We start from the raw sequence: 12087 nt of genomic DNA on the forward strand, positions 1-12087 counted from the left end.
AGATTTTTTTTTTTTTTTTGACTGAGCCATGTGAGAGCGTACATAGCAGATTTAAAAAGCACTGGCGGCCGGTGAAGGCCTAATCATTGTCAGCCTGTCACTCCAGATGACCTCATCTCCACCGAAACACAGAGACGAGCAGCAAAGTGAAATTCCAAAACAACACATGTCTGCTGTTAGGTAGTGTCCTCCATATGGCGCCTGGACTTTTTCCTCTTTTTAATTAACAGCTTTTGAATGTAAGCAGCAGTCCCTTTTCACACAGAACAGGTCAGAGGTGTGAAAAACACTCGCTGGAAAAGGCCCAGCCTGGCTAGACTGTATTAAAAGAAATATCCCCGTCGTCTGAAGTGAATGAAGCTCTCACTTTGAAGGGTAAAAAAATAATATAACTCACACACATATAATGAACACTGAAGAAACACTGACAGCTGTAACAATTTATGAAGTATTGTCTTACAAACTGATCTAGCATGTTAGCTTGCAGTTCCTAGCTTATACTACCAGAAACAAAATAAGCATATTTTGGAGTTGTTTAAAGTCACCTGGTTTATTAAAGTTCAACATTCACCCTCTTAGCTTCATTTAGCTCTCAGCCATCTTCAGAGGTTATAAGGTTGTTTAGCTGCTTAATAATCCAACAATCACTGTCGGACACCTTTTTGCCCAGAAAACCAATAAAAAATGTATGTTATGGGGCTAGAAAACCAAAACTATAAGCTTAAAGATGCTAAAATGCTCTGGACAGCTCTGGGGAACTACCACAGACTGTATCAAATATGGACGTCGTCTCAGTGACATCATCCTAATGAGGAGTTGTGACACCCAATTAAGGCTTTCACACTTGCAGACATCTCCTGGAAAACTCCTGATATTTCCAGGAGTAGCTGTATGTGTGAACGCAAACAGCCACATTTGTCACTCTGACCTCACCTGGAGTTTCTCCTGCCAGACCCCTAGTATTTTTTCTGCAGCAAGTCCAAGTGAGCTAATGTGAGAATGCAGCAGGATATTCTCTGGAGAATTCACCTCGAGCCAATCGGAGTGGTGCGAGACGTTTATATGCTGTGACTGCTGCACAGTGCATGCTGACTCCAATTAACTTTTGGCTAGTCGTGAAATAGGCAAAATGGTGGAGACCATTTCTTTTTTTTTACACAAGTTTCCACTTTCGAACTATAGAGTAGGCTTATATTTTTTGTTTGAATGTTATTACAAGCAACCCATTTGTATATATGTCTACAATTTATCTGTTAATTATTTTTACATGCAGCTTTAAGATTGTGGCCTAATGGACAGGTGTAGACCATATCAACATGTTGGTGGCGGAGAGATTGATCAATTCTGAATGCAAATGAGGTCTTATTGAGGGCGATATCAGCACTGTTTTGTTGCTCCTTGATATAAATCTTAATAAACTTGGAGTTGCACCGCAGGGCCTTTTTGTCATTTTTCAGGGTATCAGTGTTGCCAAAGCATGTTTGAGAATTCAGTCAATTTGGTGGCACTGAACTATGACACTATTACAGAGTCAATTAGGTAGGCTCCGGTCTAAAGCACTCCTGTTCTTAGGGTTTAGTGTGTGGAGTCAACTCTGCCCGAGGCGTCTCCAGACTGTAGTCACAGGAAAGAGGTCAGCCAGAAGTCAATTGGTTTGATTGAAACTATACTGCCCTTGCTTTAGAGGAGAGGTGAAAAGTAAAATGGAACATTATGCACCCATGTGTTTTATTTTTTTCGTCTCGCACTTTGAAGAGGGATAGCTCTGAAAGGCTTGTGTCGATCCATCTGTTAATGGGATATCTTTTGTGATACCTCAGGAGAGGAGACTGAATGGTCGGGAGGAAGGGCTCTGCGATTAAATTATTTTTCTTTTGCTTGAATATGACATGGCAGACACACCCTTCATTCAACATTGCTCTGACTTTGAGGGATGATTCATTCAGGCACTGCCTTCTGGTGCTTCAAAACACAACAGTGATTAGCTTGATGGAGGAGATAAAAAAAACATAAGGTCACATTTTAAATGCTGACAGGTTTTGACTCCGCCAAAGAATGAGAGAAATTAGCTCTTTTTTGGTGCACAGAAATGCTGGGAAGACATTACTGTGATGGCCTATTTTCTTTGGTAATTCAGCTGACAGCACAATAGAAATGCTATTTTTTAAAGTGTTTGTTTGAAAGGCAGAGATGACAGAAGGAAGTTTTAATCAAAAAGGGATGTAACTGGCCATAGTTGTCAAAATGTCCTTTTCATCCAAATACCATCAATGGCGGCAGTGCTCCATTTTGTTGTCTGCCAAAGTACTATTGGACACAAAGAGAGAGAAAAGATGAGATTAAACTGTTTTTTTTTTTGTTGTTGTTTTTTGACATTTCAATATGGACTTCAGACTTTGATAAAAAAAATACACTAAAAACATTGTGCCCAGGATGTGAACTGGCACCTCTTCAGTAACTAGTAACCATTTCTCTATACTTTGGTCTGGCACTTGAACTGGTGACCCTCCAGTTCCCAACCCAAGTCCATAAAGCCTCATATGTGTATTGAATACTAGTTTCAGGGTCATCAACATCTAAATGTAACCCCCTGTGATACATTTTTCAGGGACTTTTTATTTTTGCTTACATAACTTGAGTTGCACTGACATGTAAATTTTTGTTCCCAACCTCTGTGAACGATGTTGTGTAAGAACACATTCATGTGTTTATTTTGACAAAAGCAGAATTGCGAGAAGCCATTCAACGGAGGACAAAAACACCGAAATAAAAAGAAAGCAACATTGCTGTTAGCCTTCAACAGTTTTCACACTGACATGTCAAAAGGATTAGAGCCAGATGGCCTTCCTACTTTGTTCTTCAGAAAATTAACCATTCCAGGAGGTGTTTACCACAGAGGCAATTTACTAGAACTAAGAATTCTAAAATAGGCCTGTTAAAAACATACATAAGGCTTGTTTCATCGATCAATCTTTATTTGTATAGCACAAATTTATAACAAATGTTATCTTGAGACGCTTAACAAAAAGAGCAGGTAAAGACCATACTCTTTGTTATATTATATATTTTATTATTATATCTTTAAATTATTTTTTCAAAGACCCAACATTATCCCATCATGAGCACATAACTAAGTGATATTGAGCAAAGTTAGTGGCAAATAAAAAATGTCCTTTAGGAGGCAGAAACCACGAGCACAACCAGACTCATGATGAACAGCCGTCTGCTGAGACTGTGTCGGGGTTGGAAAGTGGGATAGAGGAAGAAGGAAAAGATTGGAAACGAACAGAGCAACACAGCAACAACACCGAATAAGATTCATGCTTGCAATCTGTGCCATCCTCGCTTCAACAAGACCCAATTCAATCATTTTACTTAATAAAAAACTGAATTGTTAATGGAGAGAAATAAAAATCAACAATACAGTATAAAAAAGATGCTAACTTTTGCTGATTTTGAAAAAAGTGTAAATTAAATTCAAAAGTCATATTTCAGTCAGAAAATGTGTTGAATTGCATTTGTTCAATGCATCTGTGTTATGTTGTCATCGAGGCAAAATATGTAACACACAAATACAACAGCAAGGTTTTATAATAAAGATGCTGACAACATTTAAAAATGAACACATCCCGAACGTGTAGAAACTGAGGCTTTATTTTGAAAACCTCATAGCTTATTGTTCGAACTTTAGCCTCATGTTCACTCGATTGTCACTTATTTTCTCCTGTTGTTTTGCACTTGGCAGGTAGAGTGCAGTTTGTTTTTTAAAACTGTCTGCTGCAACCAGAATAACCAAAAAATATATTTGTGAGTGGTAAAACCAAAACAAACAGCCGAAAGACACAAAAATGGTGAATGGCAAAATTAAGCAGCAATCTTTGTTTGTAGTTTATTCATGTGATGTGAAAATAAGTTCAGTATATGTGTAAGGGAAAAGATGCTTCACATAAAAGAAAAACTTGCCAAAGTTTCTTAAACATTTAAATAACTACACTATTAAAAAAGTAGTTTTCTTTTCTTCTTGTAATGTTAAGTAGTCAGTTTAGAAATCTTCTGACTCTGTGCCTGGCTTTGGTTGTGAACAATAAGCTCATCTCTTGTTCCTTGGCCCTTGGCTGAACTCTCCTTCAAGTTTTATTGAAAATGGTTTGTATATTTTTTTTAGATTTCCTGCCAACTAACAAACACAACTAAAAAAAAAAAAAAAAAAACCTTCCAGGCATAAGGATAAAATATGGCTGAATCTTACTGACATTTAGTTGTGTAGTTATTTATGGATAGTGTTTTTGAAAGTAGCTATTGCACTCTGACACAAACCATGTCATGCAAATATCTGTTAACATGTCCTGATTAACCAAAATGTTTGCACATATAGATCATAAACTCATTAGGTTGACTGATATTATTTCAACCACTTGAAGTTCTTCTGTTATCTCTATTGTGTTTATTCCTATTTTTCAGATCCTCAAGGCCACTTGTAATTTTTTTGCAAAACATGCTACACGTCTTTGACTAAATAAAAGTGACTAATTACATTTCTGCATGACTTAGACTGCTACATGTGCTCTCACTCTGTTAAGCACAATGTTTGAAGCTTGAAATCCAACATCAACCAGCTTTGCATGCTCTGAAAAACACATGAAACAGACATTTAAAGTCAGTGTTATCTGAAGCTAATAAACAGGAAAGGACAAGATGAAGTCAAGATGACGCCTTTCACATGTTAATTATTTACTTGATTGGCTCTACACACTAAACATAAAGAGGCGTGTGGTGAACAAATAACGAGGGAAAAGATGGACAGTTAGGAAATTCAGCAGAGCAGAGAAAGTGCGAATTGTGTTTCCAGCCCTATTACTATTGTATTCCTTTAGTTTGATTGAACATGGACAGAACATGGACAAACAAAACAACAAGACATCCTTACAGAGCATGCAGTTGAAAATATGACTCGAAAACAGGTTAAAACACTCACACAGACAAGTAATGTAAACATAGTATGCACCTGGCAAGCGAGAGAATCATTTGCAAGAAAAGATAATTTCAAATCTCCTCACATATCCACAAAAACAACTTCATCGTGCAAAGCAAGCCGACAGCAACCCTAGAAGATTTCTCTTTGTATTGTAAATGCAGCAGGAAGGTAAAGCATCACAGACAAAGTGAAACTCTCCAGCATCAAACAGTGTTTCTCAGGATCCCAGCTTCCTCTTTGAGCTTTGAGTACCTTGTCAGTTCAGGACTTAAACTCTTCTGTAAACTTTTGTGACTTTTCTGCACTTGGAAGCCCTATTTTTGGAAGGGGGGGGGGGGCTCAGTTGGATACAATGAAAGTGAAGAAGCAGAAGACAGGGAGGGGGAGCGACTGGTATCAAACCAACAACACTGCTGTTAGGTGACAGACAGTAGTCACCTTTCAGCTACCGAGGTGCCAGCTATGATGTCGAAATTACTTCACAGCCGTTAGGCTCGCACCATGACCACCTAACCAAGCCACACAAGTGGAGTTTGGTGTCAGTATTTTGTTGTTTGTCTGTCTGACTGGGCAGTATGTCAGTCTTTAATACACAAAAAACTTCTGACTAATGTTGTTATTTAATTTCCTGGATATGAGAACATAGTGCATCAAGAGATTTGAATGCCTTGAGTTTTTCTTTAGTATGGACACTGGGTTTCTCCACAAGGAAAAGGTATTTAAAAACTTCTGACCATTTAGTTGCACCCTTGAGCCACTGACCTCAACAGTGAGTACGGGTCAAGAAAACTGACCCCATTGCTAAGGGTTAGCGAGTCACTGTAAGACAACTTACAGTGCCAAGCAATAAAATAATTGGAGAAGGCGTCCAGATCCATAACTTTTTGATGACAGCAAGGTACCGCTATCTTACTGTCTACCTCCAGTTGAGCTCCGCCCACCAAACCTGTCATCACTGTGTACACACCTAATGGTCTATAGTTTATGTTTTATTTGTGTTAATAAAACCACAGTGCATCTGTTGAGTGGCATGCCCATAACTAGCTCACATATTTCATCTTATATAACCTCTGTTCACATAAGATCTAAAAATGATCCCATCCATGACCTCTGTCAAACTTCTTTCTGAGAGATGTCCTCATTAATCCAGCTGGAACTGGTCATTATTGGTGATTTAGTGAGATTAGTATTCACCACCATTGACATCTGTGTCTTCTGGGGTTTTTTCTTACTCACTGATTAAGAGGTCCTTGCATAATTTATTCAAATTGAAGCACAGAGCAGGAACTCATAGTTTCGGTGGATAAAAAAAGCTGTCATTTCATATAGGACTGCCGCTCACTAACTATCAATCAGCTCACTGCTGTTTTCACATGAAGAGGAAACTCTGCATATTAGACGTTGAGTGATTACATGAAAACTCTGGAATGTAAAAGCATTGTTTCTTTTCATAATACAGGCAGAATGAAGAAAGTGACATGAAGATTAATTTATCGTCTTTCCTGTTGCTTTCTTACGGCTTAAAGTATCACAGGAAGCGGATTCTATACAGTACACTGAAAGTTACAGTAGGTACAAGAGAGGTGTTCGATGTTGCTCATAAAAATAACACAAGACCCAAGCAGATAAATATTTTCAATTGCATACATTTTTTTTATTTTTTGGGTGGGGGGGTATTGTATGGTCTTGTTTTAGATCACCTCAGCATTTAAACAGACCTAATTGTCTTCTTAAATAGTTTGCTTTTCTAAGCGAATCTTTGTTAAGATTCTTTGGTTTAAACAGAAAGGGTAGTGCCACTCAGAGGAAGCCTAACTCCCAATTCTTCAGAGATCTACAGTAAGTTGTTGCAGGAACGTGGGAGTGGAAATGTGATTGATTTGTTGAAGAACAGAAAGCAGAGCTCAGTTTTTTTTATTTTTTTTATTTTCTTAAATCAAGCACTTAGGGTGGACGTACTTTGTTGAGTGCAGTTCCCTCTGAAGATTACGTGGCAGCCATTGCAGACTGTATCAAAGCCTGGCTTCTGACAATTCACAGAAACAATTCCATTCCATTTCTTATGAGCCATTCACCGCAACAAGTTAAAATAGGGGCAAGGTTAAAAAAATCTTTACCTGAAGATGCTGTTGTTGCCTAATCTTTGAATATTTGTCATTATTATAGAATTAGATTGTAGTTTGGTTAAACAATGAGCAATGAAACAAACAAATGGAATATAGTTATGTAGAAGTTCTGTTTGGTACCAGGATCAGGTTCAAATGGAAGAACACAAAGAGGCCTCTTAAACCCAGAGTTAAGTATAATGGACAAACAGAAATGTAATCTGACACAGCAAATAAATATACAGTAAAGTTAATGTATGAAAGTAAACAATTGAAATGGTAACTGCAAACATGGAGTGTGTCCGTCAATGAAGTCAGTAGTGTGAAATGAATGTGTGGCATAATGAAGTGTTGGATGTTGTGAAGCAAAATACAACAATGACCGAAATGTGTAATTGATGGTTGGGACGAGTCAATGTGGAATGAGAGAGCGAGAGAGAGTAGGGTGAGGATCTCATGCTATTAGCAGAGAAGCTGTCTGATCAACGTATTGACCTAAATGTGTCTGCTGATACACCAGTAAAGACAAATAAAGCTCACATTTTACATGCTCTTATCTCTAATGTATCAGGCTGTTTTCCTCTGAAGTCTTAATCGCAGCGGCCACATACTCTGATTTTGTGGTGGAGGAATCTCATGTTCACATAATTCAGATCATAAAGAAATGCACCAGTTGTTGATGTCTTAACTTGAAAATTGTATGGGATTGTGTTTGTCCCACACACTGTGTCTGAGTGTGTGTGATTTAATCTGGAAGGCATCTTAACATGAATAAGTAAAAAAAAAAAATAGAGCTGCTCGGCCTCTTTGGAGAAGACAGATTAGATGTTTGAGGCTGTTCTGACACTGGAGCAGCCACATGTCACTGTTGGTTTCTATTCATTTTAGAGAAAATGTTGTTTGGATCACACCAGGATAGTCCTGTTCTCTGGCACATGAGCAACCGCAGAGTAATGGCATGGCATTCTCCACCCATCACTTTAAGTAAACACAGCAAATGACCAATAACAGAGCCTGTTTGAGTCAACTGGACAACTGGGTCATCACACTGGGTCATCACATGGCTGAAGTGATGAAATGTTCACACGCATGCAGTTAAGGCGCACACTTCCTGCAGCGCTCTACCATCCACTAAAAGATGCTATGAAGCATCCTGACAGTCTAAGTGTGAATTTCAGGGGTACCACTCATCACTGCTGGGATCAAACACACAAACTGCACTTCCTGCTCAAAAAGCTGTGAGAAATGTCCAAGAGGAAACTGGAAACCTAAAAAAAACAGCAAGATATGTTTGTTCCTGACAGCCTGGTAAAAACATGAGAGCAGATAGTGCTGCATGCAATCATTGATCCACAACCAGACTTTTGATGTTTAGGAACAATCTACAAATCTGTGTTTCACCTCTGCACCAAGACCAAAATAAAGTGCTGTCCCAGGGCTATTTCGTCCAACAATTGACCAATCAGAGCTTTGCAGGAAGGATTAAGAAAGCATTGGAGGTGTCACCATATCAGAACTTGAAACTTCAGCACGATACAAATAAAACCAAACAACATTGATATCTGTTTCGATACCACAACAACAACAAAATTAGCTCCTAGGCATTAGTGTTGTAGTACTCGAAATCGGTCTTAGTCTTCAGACCGGTTTCGGAATCAAAAGCATTTTTACTTGGTCATGTCTCAGCCTCAGACTGGGAGGTCTCCAGATTTTAAATCAAGACCAGTCAAGATCACCACTGATTGGCTATTTTTCCACGTCACTAATGTGATTAGAAGGAAAACGCCTCTTTTTAAAAGACAAAATAACTTCATTTCAAGACAAGATGATAATTTTTATGATATTTTATGGTCTTGGTCTTGTCTCGGTCTCAAAGCACTCTGGTCACAGGTATGATTTGGCCTTGGTTAGTATGGCCTTGACACTACTAGGCACCTTAAACTGGTTAATCAGAAATATTGTCTTTTTTCTCACTGCTTTGATTTTTAAAGCGGGGCTTGCTCTCTTCACTGTCTCTCTATGTAACTTTAGCAACACTACTCTCTCTCTTTACTTGCTACTGGTTGAAAATATGACCATACATCTTATTTTTTCAAAAGCTTCACTGGTTTGATACTCTCAAACGTAAACACAACAGATAGTATTTTTTTTAAACACGTGGTATTGAAAAGTATCAAAACATTAGAAAGCATGCTTTCTTAATAACTAGCTAACTAAATTCACAGAATTCACAAAACAAATGGTCAATTGAATTTATAGAGTTGAAAAAACTGCTCATGTTGGTATGAGTCAAGTTAGAGAAATAAAAACTTGTATTCCTCCTTCTGGATTTGCAGTCGTGTCAACATTAGATGCCTGAGTTTTTGCTATCATAACTCTTGTTTCTACTCAAAATGAGATCGGCACAACAGACACCAAACTTCATTAGTAGGGCCAAGAACAGTTCCAAACAGTAACTGGTGACAATAAACATGCCAGACCAAATTAATAAAGTCAAGCTAAGTGGCCCTTCAGTCTCATAAACAGTCATACATTTTTAAAATAGAAGATGGTTTTCACTTCAGGGCACTAGCTCTGTTGGGAATATTAATCCAACCGTGGTGGTCACCCATGCTAAAACTGTAACAGCTCCTTGTACTGCAGGCAAAGCTTGTGTCTTTTTCCACTGTAGTAACAAGTACAAAGTCAAAGTATTGGAAAAGTTTGAGGCTCAAAAAGCTTCCATGCATGCTTTCAATATCAATATCAAGAAACTAGACCTTTATTATCCTGTCTGCAAATTTAGTATTTCATTTTTTAGTTTGTGGGATTGAAAAAAAAGTATCTTTATTGGAACGGTGGAACTCCTCAAGAGGGGGAAACCAGCTACAAAGCTTCAAAAACCAAACATTGCCCTGCTGAAATCAAGGGCTTTTTAATCCAGTTTCTGCTGTTCATCTAGATGAGTATTGATTAACATACTTAAAAAAATAGGGCACAGGATAGAGTATGTAAAGAGATTTTTGGTTTGGAAACTTGCCGTCCTGCTCCTCTGCGTCAGCTTACAAAATCTGCCACATGTATTGACATTAATGCTAAAAAAGCAAGAAAATACATTTTGAAAAATCACTTTGGCACAAGCAGCATGCATTGATTCCTTGCATATTGCAGCCTTACATTCCCCAAACTCATCTAATCACAGCTCTAAATGCAGGACAAAAGTGCTGAGAAATATTGAAAGTCTTCACATGTCTGAGGACTAAGTCAAAAATCTGTCTGACCTTCTCAAGCTTAACGAGGCTCGCCGACAGCTGTTGAGACAGTTTCATCCAACACGAGGACTCTGTCTCAGACCTCAAAACTTTTTTATAGACAGTTTAATCGAGATTTAGAGGCCCCCCCTTATTGAGTTGGGCACCAGGGTGGAAGACCACAGAGTGACAGGTCGTCTCTAGACCACCACTGTGTGACACAGGCAGTGCAATCATTTAAACATTTTCCCTAATGTATGTATTAGTCATCTGTGTCATCCTCATGCATCAGGTTGTAGTGGGTGTAGTTGGTGCATAAATACATGAATTTTAATTTGCAGTTCATTTTTCAATAACTCCTGTTAGTTTCCCTCCTGTGTGTCATTTCATCTGCTTGCTCTTTGGAGAACACCTTGCCAGGCTATACAGTTAACCTTGCTTGTGACATATTGAACAAACACAGACTTAATTTCGGGATGAGTCTTTCCCAAAGTTAATCTGCCCTGACGCTAAACTGGTCTCCACATACAACAATGATAGAGCAAGGATGTATGTGTTTTGGATTCAGTGTGCGGACCGTAAAAAGAGCTTCCTCTGCTGTGTCCTCCTCGCTGTCCTGAGAGCTGCAGGATGCTCAAAAACAAATCCTCCTGACAAACATGCCGCATTGGGGCACTCTCAAACGCAACCAAGAAATCCTGTTGAAGAAGCCTCACGGCTCGGACTTCATACAACACATCACCAAACCGTGTGTGTGTTTTTTTAGGCGCTCAGACTGTTAGTCCTTTTGTGTGTGTCTTGAGGATCTAAGCTGGGATTCAATCCTGCAGCACAGGAGGATGCATCTGTTGGGGTGTGTAATTTAATGTACTATATGACCGGACAGGAATGTTTGTATGATTGGCCAGCAGCAAAAATTGAGGCAGATTTAATATTTTTCACAAAACAGCCCCTGCGGGTTCCCCACTAAATGCCGTTAAATGCTCGGTCAGAATGATATGATTGGACAGAGCTGTGAGACCCTGAGATACTGAATATTTTTCTATTTTCGTAGGGGTATTTAATTTATTGATTGTGGTCATGATGCTGAGAGCATTTTCAGGTACAATAACCAAATACTACCAAAGAACTATCTTACTGAACTTTGATGTCACATCCAGCAAGAGCATCAGAGCAAATAGAAAGAAGTAAATATACAGCTTACAAAAAGTCCACTTCCTATACAGCACTTACCTGTAACAGCAAATTTGACATTTTAAAAATACGGAATACATTTAACCCAATAGAAATACATTTACATCATTCAACATGGAAATAATTAGGAATCTTTACATTCATTGATGAGTTCGATCATCTGTCTGACAACACAGAGTCCCCCAAAGCACATGGGGATGTTTAAAAAAAGTTGCCCACTTCGATTGTTGTTTCTCAAGGCTTAAAGTGTCCTGCAATGGGTGTCATGGTCTTCCCATCTTATTCTCATCTTTACCTATTGTGCAATTTGGGTTATGGACAATATATTTTGATTGTGGTTTACACTGGTGTGTGCTCCTCCTCTTTGCAGCTGGATAATTGTTTCTATTGTTTTTTCTTGATTCTACTGACGATGCAGCTAAGTGTGTGAAGCACACTAGCGGGAGACAAATTTCTCCAAAAGAACAATTTGGAGAAATTTGCGTTTCACATCCCATCCCATCCCATCCCATCGTATCATATCGTATTGTATCATATTCGTTATTTAACAATGCTTGGAGGACTGTAGCCTCCGTACATGAGG

General features: G+C 38.6%; 1 protein-coding gene across 1 annotated transcript in view; it reads left to right on the plus strand.

Moving 5' to 3' along the window:
• The window catches only part of LOC109981743 (metabotropic glutamate receptor 4), a 185993-nt gene that overhangs the window by 131392 nt on the left and 42514 nt on the right, over nt 1–12087 (plus strand). The window lies entirely within an intron of this gene.

This window comes from Labrus bergylta, chromosome 5 (assembly GCF_963930695.1).
Source record: "Labrus bergylta chromosome 5, fLabBer1.1, whole genome shotgun sequence".
In the NCBI taxonomy this organism is placed as follows: Eukaryota; Metazoa; Chordata; class Actinopteri; order Labriformes; family Labridae; genus Labrus; species Labrus bergylta.